Source organism: Maylandia zebra, linkage group LG2 (genome assembly GCF_041146795.1).
Source record: "Maylandia zebra isolate NMK-2024a linkage group LG2, Mzebra_GT3a, whole genome shotgun sequence".
Lineage (NCBI taxonomy): Eukaryota > Metazoa > Chordata > Actinopteri > Cichliformes > Cichlidae > Maylandia > Maylandia zebra.
Genome location: NC_135168.1, coordinates 5,479,631 through 5,493,084, shown reverse-complemented (window position 1 = coordinate 5,493,084; position 13,454 = coordinate 5,479,631). Strand labels below are relative to the sequence as shown.

Genomic DNA, 13,454 nt, shown 5'->3' with positions numbered 1-13,454 from the left:
AGTAAACAAACAACAAATATAAGAAGAGTAAGAAAATAAATCTACACTTTAGGACTCGGGGTAAAGGATCAATAACAATTTAAATTTATAATTTACAGTTTGATGATTTAAAGTCTCACACAACCCGTCAAAAGGGGCGGGGCCGGCTGCTTCCACGTAGAGCACATTTCATTTATAATGATGTAAATCCAAGCCCATCATGGATTCACGATCTGAATCCTGGGTTGTGTGAAATCCCAGAAATCAACCTTAGACAAAGTGAATCTGTGAACTAAGGTGTAGGTCTGTTAGGTTAATTGTGCTGATCCTCGGGTTGGGGGATTTGTGTTTGTACTGGAGCGCAAAATTCAAACCAATGGAAGATGGACAACAAAAGTTCAAAGCCATCAGGTGCTCAGGTTAGAAAAAAGAGAAAAGATGCAGGTAAGCAGACGTGTGATTGGATAATGGCAGCTCATCCTGAACCAATCAGACTAAACTCCAAACAATACATTATGTTACAGATTTTAATATTAATTAGTCATTGTTACTTGTTGATTTGTCCTTTTCTCATTGTGTGACGAATTATGACGACTGTTTGGTAGCTGTTATTGTCTCTCTCTCTCTCTTCATGTGTGTTTCTCTGGTGAAACAATAGTTTTGTGTTAATGTTAGGGCTGCACGATTTTGCAAAAAATGAGAATCACGATTTTTTGGCTTAGAATTGAGATCATGATTCTCTCATAACAATAAATAAACATAAAACAACAAATGTCTCACGTTTTGTTGTTGCAGCAAAATGTTGTCCTGCTTGAAATTCCGTCTCCACCGTTGCTCGACGCTGCGTGTACAGAGCAGGTAGTGCAACAATAGAAAAATAGTTGCGGGACGGCACTGTGTAGCGTTTGTCTAGGGTGTTGATCGTTTTCCTAAATCCCTCGTTTTGCACAGAGTTGATGGAGCCATATCTTTGGTCAGGTGATAAGTGATAGCCTCCGTGATGTCTTTGTGCCTGCGGGAGTTCGACGTGTATAGGGAAGCGCTGTATAAGGTTCCCGTTATTGATGTTTGGGTGGTTGACCGGGACGGATTTTCTCCTGTCACTTTCTCGTCATCCCTGACGTGCTCTCCGTTGTTTTTTCCCTGCTAATTTTAGCATCACACGGCACAGCTTCTGTATCACGTGGTATAAGGCTCCGCCCTTGTCATTTGTTGAGCAGGAAGAGTGAGCGCTTGTTTTTATGCAGAGTACGTCCCGGATCAAAATGTGAAGTTTTACAAATCACCACTTCTTTAGTGAATATCATTTCAGTCTCAGACAACCTCGTTTCTCTTACAGAGGTTGAATGCACCTTCTGCGGATGGCGGTACCACACAGTGTGCGTGGACTTCCCCTGCACAGAAGGCAACTACAAATGCTGTGAATGCTAAATAAACAGAAACAAATGATCCCTGTTGTCTTTGCTTGATGATTGGTTTGAGTCTTGACAATCCACATTGCTGGCGTTGCATCTTTCAATGCCAGCAATGGCAGGTATCAGTGCTCAAACCTTTTGTGTTTGTTTCCAACAAGTTGCCCACCTCGGGAAACAAAAATGTGTTCTTTTACTTGTCAGATGAACATATGAGACACTTTGACTCTTCAGTGCAGTGTGGAGCCTAACAAAGATCTGTTTTGTGTCCCAGCTGATCAGCAGGAGGAGGAGAGTCTGACGGAGCAGCAGAGGAACATTTTCAGCTACTTGGACTCAGCTCAGCCACTACAGAGGAAACAATGAGCTCAACACAGAAGGTGACAGACAGAGCAGGACCATATGACCAAAGATATTTATCACCATATACATTTGAACATTTGCCATAACGATGTAGCTGACGATAGAATTGACACCAGACAAAATACTTTACAGCTGCACAACTTTATTAAAAACCCATCAATGTATTTTCACTGAAACAAGCAGCTGTTGTTTATGTGCATTAAAGTTATATAAAAATGTAACAGTGCAAATGCAAATTCCTCGCTGACAGTTTAACCAAAAGGCGTTTCCAGTGGAAACTGGCCAACACATCCTGAGCATAACCATGTATAATATCCACTAAACTTCAGAAGAGGTTATACAGTCGTGGCCAAAAGGTTTGAGAATTGCATAAATATTGGAACCTGGAGAAGTTGCTGCTTAAGTTTTTATAATAGCATTTTGCCTGCACTCCAGAATGTTATGAGGAGTGATCAGATGAACTGCATCGTCCTTCTTTGCCATGAAAACGAACTTAATCCCCAAAAAGCCTTACCACTGCATTTCATTGCTGTCATCAAAGGACCTGCTGAGACCATTTCAGTGATCGTCTTCTTAACTCAGGTGAGAATGTTGGCGAGCACGAGGCTGGAGATCATCATGGCTGTATCCCGATTCAGGTTCTGCAGCTTTAAAGTCCTCAAGGGCCGCGTACTCAAAGACCGCTAAGGCCGAAGTGCGAGGCTCGTAGGCTCGTGAAATGGGACGTCTAGCCTCCGTCGCGCTGCCCAGGTTGCCTAGCAACCATGATACTAACAGCTGGAAACGTTTCATACAGCTTTGTTTGACAGAAATGAAGGAGAACATATTTAGTTCATTTGTTTCTACATGAGCTCTGTGTGATTTGATGAGTATCTGAGGCTGAGACCACAGGACTGTGAAACATGATTGTTGGGCTTCATTTCTGTGCTGCTGGCTCTTCCTCCTCCTCTTCCTCACACACTGCTGAGTTTGTCCTGGTGGATCATCAGGGCTGCAAAGCCTCACAGATGATGTGCAGCAGTGGCTCCCTCAGTCTGTCCTCACTCTGGACACTTGCAGTCGTCACACATGGAAATCAAATGTGTGATAAGCTGCAGGATTCAAACACAAGTGTAACTTATAAACACATGTTCATACTTTTATTCCACAATCAGAGAGAAAGAAACAGAGAGAGAGTGCAGGACAGACAGACAGGTGACAGTCTCAGGTGTACACACTGCTACACAACAGCACCAGAGAAGCAGGATTTAGTGTTTGTGTTATTACGAGTGTAAACAAGAAGAGTTCCAGATGGTGCAGTGGACACATGTGTGACTGCTGTGATTAAAGCATCTTTCTTTCAGCTTAACGAGTGAACCGTCAGCTCGTTCAAACACGTTAAAGTGCGTTTGGCTCGACACCACCGAACAGAGGCAGCAATATAACACAGCTAACATTAACAGTCAAAGTCAACTTTATTTGTCAATTCTACCACATGTACAGGACATACAGAGAATAGAAATTTCGTTACTCTCAAACCCTAGATGAAATAGCAAAAGAACATTTAAATATAAGAGAGTGATTAAGAAATGCAAGTAAAATAATTAAAAAGTAAAAATTTAAATAAATACAATGCGATTATACCAAGAAAGATATACAATATACAATATACAATAGTCAAGTAAGGGTAAATGACATTGAGTGTAAACCAGGCAGAGTAGTGTAAATAGGCAAATAGTGCAACTGGAGATTTAGTAATGTACGGTAAGAGATAGTGTAACACAAAGTCTTATGAGGTAATGGCAGTCCACTGCTCCACAAAGTGACTGGTAACTGGTGCAGGCCAGTGAGTGAGTCAGAGAGTGTGTGTGTGTGTGTGTGTGTGTGTGTGACAGAGTTCAGTGAGACCGTGGAGGAGAGAGGGGAGAGGGGGCAGAATCGGGAGGGAGTTAAGCTTCCTGACAGCCTGATGGATGAAGCTGTCCTTCAGCCTGCTGGTCCTGGCCTGGAGACTCCGCAGTCTCCTCCCTGACGGCAGCAGCTTGAAGAAGCTTTGCATTGGGTGCGTGGGATCAGCCGCTATGCAAAGGGCTTTTTTAGTGAGACGGGTGTTGTAAATGTCCTGGAGGGAGGGGAGAGAGACACCAATGATCCTCTCTGCAGCTCTCACTATGCGTTGGAGGGTTCTATGACAGGACGCATTGCAGGCTCCAAACCACACAGTGATGCAGCTCGACAGGATGCTCTCGATGGTGCCTCTGTAGAAAGTGTACATGATGGGGGCTGGTGCTTCTGCTCTTCTTAGTTTGCGGAGAAAGAAGAGACGCTGCTGTGATTTCTTGGCCAGTGCTGTGGTGTTGTACGTCCAGGAGAGATCCTCTGTGATGTGCACACCCAAGAACTTGGTGCTGCTCACTCTCTCCACAGACGCTCCGTCAATGGTCAGAGGAGCATGTTGGGTGTGCATTCTCCTGAAGTCCACAACAATCTCCTTCGTCTTCTCCACATTCAGAGAGAGATTGTTGTCAGCACACCACGTGGCCAGGCATCTCACCTCACTTCTGTAGTCGGTCTCATCCCTGTTGCTAATGAGACCCACCACCGTTGTGTCGTCCGCAAACTTGATGAAGAGGTTGGAGCTGTATGATGGAGTGCAGTCATGGGTCAGCAGAGTGAAGAGGAGGGGGCTCAGCACGCATCCCTGCGGGGCCCCCGTGTTTAAAATGATGGTGCTGGATGTATTACTGCCAACCCGTACTGCTTGAGGTCTTCCGGTGAGGAAATCCAACAGCCAGTTGCACAGTGAGGTGTTGAGCCCCAGCTGGACCAGTTTTTGAGTGAGCTGTTGGGGGATTATAGTGTTGAATGCTGAACTGAAATCTATGAACAGCATTCAAGTGGAGTGCAGTGGAGATGGCATCATCGGTTGAGCGGTTGGGCCGATACGCAAACTGGAAGGGATCCAGGGAGGGGGGCAGGACAGTCCTGATGTGTTGCATGACTAGTCGTTCGAAGCACTTCATCAGGATGGGAGTAAGTGCAACAGGACGGTAGTCATTAAAGCAGGAGGGAGATGACTTTTTTGGAACCGGAATGATTGTGGTGGCTTTAAAACATGTGGGGACGACAGCCTGGATGAGTGATATGTTGAAGATGTCTGTGAAGACATCAGTGAGTTCCACTGCACAGTCTCTCAGTACACGACCAGGAATGTTGTCAGGACCCGGAGCTTTACGTGCATTGATCCTGCTGAGGGATCTCCTCACGCTGTCCGGGGACAGAGTCATCACCTGGTCACCAGGAGGGGGTGGGGTCTTCTGTGCAGTGGTGCTGTTTTGGACTTCAAAGCGAGCAAAGAAAGTGTTCAGCTCGTTCAGCAGGGGGATAGTGCTATCACAGGTCTGTGGTGGTGCAGTGAATCCTGCTTGTGCCGTGATGTTCAGGACTGCAAACCGAGCAGCATCACTGACTTTCAGCTTGTTGTGTTTGTGGATATATGAGTGAGTTTAATTATCCACAAAATCATCACATTCTCTGTCAGATTAAGGTCGACTATTGAACGGCGTATATTTTAAAGGCTTTAAAACCAAGTTAACGCTGAAAGTACAAACATCACTAATGTCACATAACTCTGCCGACAAGGCATAGCTATGGCTATGAAATGCTCTTTGTGTATCACTTCTTCATTATGAAAGATGTCATTAATCCACTAGTAATGTCTCATCTGGAGTATTGTTCAATCATTTGGTCAGCAGCTAATAAGAAAGATCTTAACAGACTTCAGTTAGTCCAGAATAAGGCGTCCAGATTAGTGTGAAGATGTTCATACTATACTAATATTGATAAAATGCATAATAACCTTTCTTGGCTTCCTGTACAGGCTAAAATATTCTATGGCTTACTTGTAGTTCTAAAGAAAGCAATTCTGTTAAACACACCACATTTATTCTGCTCAGCTGCAGTATCCAGATGAAATACATCATCATATTACACAGTTTTCAACAAGCTGCAATTTAGTAAATGCTCGAGTTAAAAGTAACGTTTTGTAAAACTGTTACATTTAGAGCAACTTTTAAGTGGAATAAGTTGCCTTAAAAAATTAGAGAATTATTCAAAACTTCAATGAACACTTAAAAGCCGATTTACAGAGCTTTTAGTTGTTGTAAATATTGTAAGACATGATTTGTTTTTGAAATTTGTGTAATGTGCCTCAATGTTATTGATATTCATCATCAACATCATCAACTTTATTTATAATGCACTTTAAAACAACCACAGCTGACACAAAGTGCTGTACATTGGAACTGTAAAATAAAATTACATGAGCTATAAATAAAACACAAATAAAAGAAGAGTGAAATCATTAATTAAATAACTACTTCAATTAAAAGAGAAACTAAGTCTCACTGAGGTTAAAAGCCAAGGAATAAAAGTGGGTTTTAAGACGTGATTTAAAAGTGGACAGTGAAGGGGCCTCTCTAACGTGCATGGGCAAATCATTCCATAACTTTGGAGCCACAATAGAGAAGGCCCCGCCCCCTCTGAGCTTCCTCCTGGATCTCGGTACCTCCAGGAGCAGCTGGTCAGCTGACCTGAGAGACCGACAGGGTGTGTGGGGATGAAGAAGCTCAGAGAGGTAAGGCGGGGCAAGACTGTGAAGGCATTTAAAAACAAACATAAGAATTTTAAAATGAACTCTAAAAGACACAGGCAGCCAGTGCAGAGAGGCTAGCACGGGGGTTATATGCTCTCTTTTTTGAGTCCCTGTTAGGAGTCGTGCAGCCGCATTTTGAACCAGCTGCAGACGTGAGAGCAACGACTCACTGACCCCCACATAAAGTGAGTTACAGTAGTCCAGGCGGGAAGAAATAAAAGCATGGATCACTGTTTCAAGGTGCTGCCTCGAAAGAAAAGATTTTACTCTTGCCAGTCGCCTTAAATGATAAAAACCGGACTTCACCACTGCTCTGATTTGGTTGTCCAATTTAAAATCACTGTCCAACTTAAAACCAAGGTCAGTAACCACAGATTTAAAATAGACTTCCAGGGATCCTAAAACAACAGGGGAGGACTCACAGGGACCACTGGGTCCAAACACCAACAGCTCTGTTTTCTTTTCATTAAAATTTAAAAAGTTTAGAGCCAACCAAGCTTTAATGTCATCTAGACAAGTCAAGAGAGGTTTTATGGAGATGCCATCCATGTGTTTTAGTGTCAAATAAAGTTGGCAGTCATCGGCATAACAATGAAATGAGATCCCATGCCTTCTAAGGATAGAACCCAGAGGCAATAGATACAGTGAAAAGAGCAGTGGCCCTAAAATTGAGCCCTGTGGGACGCCGCATGACAGAGGAGCAGAAGACGATTCGTAACCGAGAAGGCTGACAGAGAAATATTATTATTATTATTATTATTATTGATTGCTTATATTTGAACAATTGTGAAACCTCACTGTGGATGTAAGAGTGAAATTATGTGGATATCTTGAATCCACTTCATTGTGTAATATTTTATGTGAGTATTTGACGGAAGACGAGCAACATCTGTTGTGGAAGCTGACGGGGTTCCTTTAGAATAAACAAACATAGGATTTATTATCACTGAATAATTATGTATAAATCTATACAAATTATAGAAATATGTAATAGGAAACAACAAAATAATCTAAATTATAAAGTAGTGTGTGTGTGTGTGTGTGTGTGTGTGTGTGTGTGTGTGTGTGTGTGTGTGTGTGTGTGTGCATGAGTTTAGTGTTTGAACAGTCATGAATTATCTTTAACACCAGGTTGGATGTAATGTGTTAGAACTACCAGCAGGTGGGGATAAGAGACCTTTAAGGTGTTTGGTGCCACGCTCCACCTTCAGGTTTAAAACTAGTGTTAATGGAGTTTGAAGGTTGAGTTTGTTCCACGACTGCATTTCACTCACTGCCTCTGTTTGTATCTCTGTCACTGCAGGACCAACATAGAGCCAGAAGTCAGCGCTCTCAGGAGGCCGACAAACCTCACAGAAGAAAGGGAGAGAGAAAACACACCTGTGACGAGTGTGGGAAGGGTTTTACTGTGAGGGCTTCACTAAAACGGCATCAGGTCATCCACACTGGAGAGAGACCGTTCAGCTGTGACTTGTGTGGGAAGGGTTTTACTGTGAGGGCTTCACTAAAACAGCATCAGGTCATCCACACTGGAGAGAGACCGTTCAGCTGTGACTTGTGTGGAAAGTCTTTTTCCTTGAAGGGTTACCTAAAACAACACCAACTCATCCACAGTGGAGTTAAAGCGTACAGCTGTGATCAGTGTGGCAGAGCTTTTACTCAAAGTAGCCACTTACAGAGGCATCTAGTTACCCACTCTGGAATTAAGCCATACAGCTGTGACTTGTGTGGGAAGGGTTTTACTGTGAGGGCTTCACTAAAACGGCATCAGGTCATCCACACTGGAGAGAGACCGTTGAGCTGTGACTTGTGTGGAAAGTCTTTTTCCTTGAAGGGTTCCCTAAAAACACACCAACTCATCCACAGTGGAGTTAAAGCGTACAGCTGTGATCAGTGTGGCAGAGCTTTTACTCACAGTAGCCACTTACAGAAGCATCTAGTTACCCACTCTGGAATTAAGGCATACAGCTGTGACATCTGTGGAAAAACTTTCAGCCAGAGAGGGTACCGAAATACACACCTACGCATTCACACCAGACATGATGTGTACTGCTGTGAACAGTGTGGCAAATACTTTACAACAGACGCACAGTTACAACGACACATGTTTACCCACACTAAGGAGAGACCTTATCAATGTGACCTGTGTGAGAAGACTTTTAAATCTCCACATCACCTGAGAGAACACCAACAGATCCACACCAGAAAGAGACTCTACAAGTGCAGCTACTGTGAGGTATGTATTTATATTGTTATCTTGTCATTTTAGCCTGACTGTTTGGAACAACTCTGCTCATTAAACTGTGTTAGCATGTTAGCAATTCTACTGCATGGAAAAGCAGCTCTGAGTGATTATTCAGATTTTCCTTTCAGTTATGATTTTAGTATTACTGTAGTATTATGGTGGTAGTATTGTAGTTATTGCAGCCCAGTAAACTGAGTGTGTTAACTGAAACAGTCAAATGTAGTTGGACGTCTGCAGAGATGCTCTTTATTTCAGGCGACGTTCAGGATACAAATGTTGAAGGACTGACTTACACTGTCTTTGTGTCTTTGTTTAGAAGCAGAGCGACACAGATGGATCCAGTTCTCAACCCTGTCATCACTGTGGTGGTGGGAAAGACTTTCATTGTGACCTCTGTGGAAAAACTTTCAGTCAGCAAAAGACCCTAAAAGTACATCAACGTAGACACACTGGAGACAAACTGAAATACTGCAAAGAATGTGGGAGAAGCTTCACCACATCAAGTGATTTAAAACAACATGAACTGATTCACAGTGGGGTTAAAAAGCACGTCTGTGATCAGTGTGGGTCATCCTTCACCACTGCAGATCAGCTTAAAACACACAAACGAGTCCACACAGGAGAGAAACCACACAAGTGCAGACACTGTGACAGAAGCTTCTCACATTCAAGTACTTGTAACAGGCATGAACGTGCACACATGGAAGGAAACTACAGCTGTGACCAGTGTGACAAGAGCTTCAGGAATCTCAGTTCATACTCTGAACACAAACGATCCCACGTTACTAATAAACTGTTTCACTGTTACCAATGTGCCCAAACATTCACCTCATTGTCTGCTCTGTGCAAACATCAGCGCGATCACTCAGGGCTGAAATCACTCCCATCACTGGATCACAGTGAATCTGAAGACACAGAAAGATCCTCTGGTTTCTGTGTCAGACTCAAAAAGCTTGAGATCAGGCTCCACAGAGTTCAGATAGAATCTCCTGTAAAAATCTGATGAGGCAGCTGTGAATCAAACTCTTCCCCTAGTTCCATTTTAAGCTTTCAAAACTGTCCTACTGTAGTGTTCACGTCAAGTGGTTAGCTTTCTTTTCATCAGTTGGTTGAAAACTGTTTCCTATTATAAAGTTTTTGTTTTAATGTATTTTGATCAGTTTGACCAGTTTTTAAATGACCATGAACACTGAGCGTATTGTATCTGTACAGCATGTTTTTCTATTAGACAGATTTGTAACAGAGGCCTTGCTCTCAGTAAGTTTGAAATCCTTTTCTGATTTCTTTTGTAATCTCTGATCTTTGTGTATCCTGCTCAGTTTGCATGCTGCCTGTAGGAGTTTCTGTCTTTGTATTTGAAGATAATTCATTGAATATACTCAGCTGCTTCCCTTTGGTGCCTCACACATCACTGAAGTTTTTCAGTGTCCAGTTATTTGTTTTTAATAGCTGTTTGAATTCTCTGTATGTTTGACCCTGTAGACTGTTTAATGGACTGCTCGTCTTCCTGTTTGTAACCACTGCCTGTTTAGGACTAAAGATTTGGATTTTTGACTTTAACACAGCCTCTGCGTGTCGTCCCTTTGTGTCCTCGTCCTCTGTGAATGTGTCACAGATGTTTCCATGATAATAACACAGCTTTCCCACAGTGGCTTGCAGCAGCATTTATTCACAGCACATTTGAGAAAGGTTGAGATTAACTCGATGAGTTTATATTCAGAATGATTCTGACAGTGGGCCACTGTGAATTGTGATCTTTCATCAGGTCAATGTTTAAGTTCAGTATTTCAAAGCAGGAGCTATGAACAGTCATCATGTTGGCATTAGAATTATTATTATTAATCATTATTAATAATGTCGTTACTCATGTATAACTTTGATTAGTATACATGAATTTTATCAATAGTAAAAATAATGAATAATTCATGTATAACTTTTATTGTGTTTTGTATATTAATTATATTTAAATAGAGATGTTGACCCTGTCTCTACAGTAGCATCAGTGTAACATACATTATTGGTCCAAGCTGTCATAAATGGGGAGCCTGATCCTTTATTATGAAAACATGACGAGTATTTTTCTTGTCAGTTGGGAAGAAGTTGGTCTTTTTTTCCTTCTTTTTGCTCAGTTTGTCTTTTCTTTGATAATTGAAACTCTGATCAAACCTACTCATGTTCACAGCATGTAAAAGCAGCTGACAGTCCGTGGCATTGTTGTTTGTAGAGGTGCAGTGTAGTGGGAGCATAAATCAAAAGAAAACAGTAACATTTATGTAATAAAACATCTGAATGAAAATGAACAGGCCCTTTATGAACTTCAAAGGGATCTGAAAACAACACTTTTTAAAAGAGTATCTTGGGGTGTAGGTGGTCAAAATAGAAAACTGAGCTGAGACTCTAAGTTCAATCCATCCATTGGTTTTTACTTAGGAGGAAGAAATGTCAGGCTGGTGCAGGCTGGTTAGGTGCATGTGGTTATCTTTACCTAAATGAGTTCACTTTGTGGCTGCCAGGTTGGGCAGAAGTACCTGTCCCCTGTTAGGCTTAGCAAGGTTCTCCAGGAGTTTCTCCATGGGTAGAGCTTCTAGCTCCTCCAGCACATCTGTGGCCGTGCAGGCTGCCACTTTCTTGGTTGCTCTTTTTACCCCACTGGTGGATGAGCTGCAGTGGTCTCCATTTGTCCCATATGTGTTTACTTCTTCTTCTTCTTTTGCATATTAAACACATTATTCTGTTTCTATGTATTTGCTATGATTTGCTATTTGTTAAGTAACATTGCTTCACTCACTATGCCGGGTTTGTGTGTGGAAGCATTCAGTTGCTGGCAAATCAAACATTCTGCAAATGAAGCTGAATACTCAGTTACATGTTTCTTTACATTTTATTATGTTACAGATTAAGTCATTTGTTCTTACTTTGTTTGTCTTTTCAGTCTTCATGAGGGTCAGGTGTGGGGAAACGCCCGCCCGGCATTTCCTCATTTTAAAGTCCTGCTGATGTCACACATGACATCAGCAGGTCAAACCAAGTGGAGGGGTTTGTTTGTCCATAGAGATGCTTCCCTTTGTTTGTTTTAAGGTTTAAATGGATTTGTTGAATGTGTTTCTTTTCATCAATACTGCCATTTAGTTGTGTAAATGTGCATGTTAGAAGTGTGAAGAGGTTTTGTGTTTAGAAATGTATAGAAACCAATCATTTACTGACAGCATGTCTGATGGAAATAAGTGCAGATTATGTATGAAGTCTAACTGCACACAGTAACTGTGTTACAATAAGGACTTAACAGCGCCCTCTGCTGGAGTGTTTCAGTACTGCGTTAACTAGAATACACCACCTCCTCCTCACACCACCTGCTACAGCTCTACTCTTCTATGACTACAGTCATCCACAGCACTGATGTGAGGTCACATGGTTCATATGTAAGGAGCACAGCTGACCTCAGGTCAGTTTAATGACTGTGAGCAGCAGCTGTGTTATTGTCACTGTGACAGGGAGACACTCTCAGACACAGCGCTCATGTCAGCTTGTTCTCATGCAGGAGGATCAGGAGCTCCATGTTTGTCTTTCTGTTTGAATCATGATGTGTTTGTGCCATCAGAGTCTGTCATGAGTACTCAGGGTTTCACAGCAGCTCTTCTGGATGCTGACGAGGACTCCAACCTCATGTTTCACCTCTCTGAGCTTCTGATGTCTGTGAACACTCGTGTTTCTTCTCTGGGCTCATCTGGACAAAAACACCTTTCTGTGTTTGGCTGCAGCCTCATTCTGACTGACAGGAAGTGTGTTATCCATGAGCTGCACTTCTGTGAGGAAGTTTCCTGCTGTGTTTCCTGTCTGTGGACAAACACGAGTGTTCCAGCTGAGGACTTGCTTCCTTCCACCTGTCCATACAGGACATCACGCTGTCTGCAGCTCTGTAAATGCAGCTCCAGGTCCTTCCACGTGCTGCTCTGTATTTGTGCAGTTTGTAGTGTGTCCTGGGAAACGTAGCACACATGGTGTTCTTCTGCTGTTTCCTCCTTTCACTGAGTGTGAAACACTGACGCTGTGCTGTTGTTCACAGAGGGGAGCTGATTCTAGCTGCAGCTGGACTCTGTCATCTAACTGAATGTGTTGGTGCTGATCACGGGGCTCTGAGGGGGGAGCAGCAGGAGGACTCTGGATGCTGACGTCAGTGTATCTGTGGAAGCTCCCACAGCGTGTCTGTCATTCAATATTGTGCTGTATATTGTATCTATGCAAAGATGAACAGACTGTGTGTTCACTGGTCTCTGTGCTGCAGCTCTGATGTCATCATCACTCCCTCCTCCACCCTCAGCAGTCCCAGCATGCTGCTGTGGTGCACCCCACCCTCACTCTACACCTGAGCCACAGACCACACCCTCCACCTCAATATACACCACAGTTTTCTCTGCTGTGGAAATGAGATCAGGAGGAAATCATCATTATTATTATTTAATAAACGCTCACATTAATGTGGGCTTATTTGTTTCATATTAGAAACATTAGTTCAGTGTTTTTAGTATAAAATGGTCAAAGTCCCTCTTTTTGCTCCTCCCCTCACCTGTGGATGGGCGGTGCTGTTACCGTGGTGACAGCTTGGATGTGTTTCAGTCCTGCCTGGTTATCACTGCAGGAATCTTTCACATTTATTACAGGTAATAACTCTGATTTTTCTGTGTATTATGAACCAAATGTATCCTGATACACACAGAGATGGATGAGCAGAGGTTTTTTTGCAGTTTATGTAGTTACTATGGACTTAATGCATACATATTATTAAAATTAGGGCTATAACAGTTGTATTGATGTATAGCAACTT

General features: G+C 42.6%; 1 protein-coding gene and 1 long non-coding RNA gene across 4 annotated transcripts in view; one reads left to right on the top strand and one right to left on the bottom strand.

Moving 5' to 3' along the window:
• Positions 1 to 10,197, top strand: part of LOC143420434 (uncharacterized) — a 28,887-nt gene extending 18,690 nt beyond the window's left edge. For all 3 annotated transcript variants that reach the window (XR_013100260.1, XR_013100261.1, XR_013100259.1), the window contains exons 2-4: positions 1,666 to 1,771; positions 7,691 to 8,623; positions 8,949 to 10,197. This is a non-coding gene — a long non-coding RNA (uncharacterized LOC143420434). The remainder of the gene's footprint in view (positions 1 to 1,665; positions 1,772 to 7,690; positions 8,624 to 8,948) is intronic.
• Positions 10,198 to 11,708: 1,511 nt separating this feature from the next.
• LOC112431789 (NACHT, LRR and PYD domains-containing protein 12-like) overlaps positions 11,709 to 13,454 on the bottom strand; it is a 301,046-nt gene continuing 299,300 nt past the window's right edge. Inside the window, exon 13 of the mRNA XM_076888510.1 lies at positions 11,709 to 13,454. This exon is cut by the window's right edge and continues 1,593 nt beyond it. The gene's annotated coding sequence lies outside the window, so the exon portion shown is untranslated.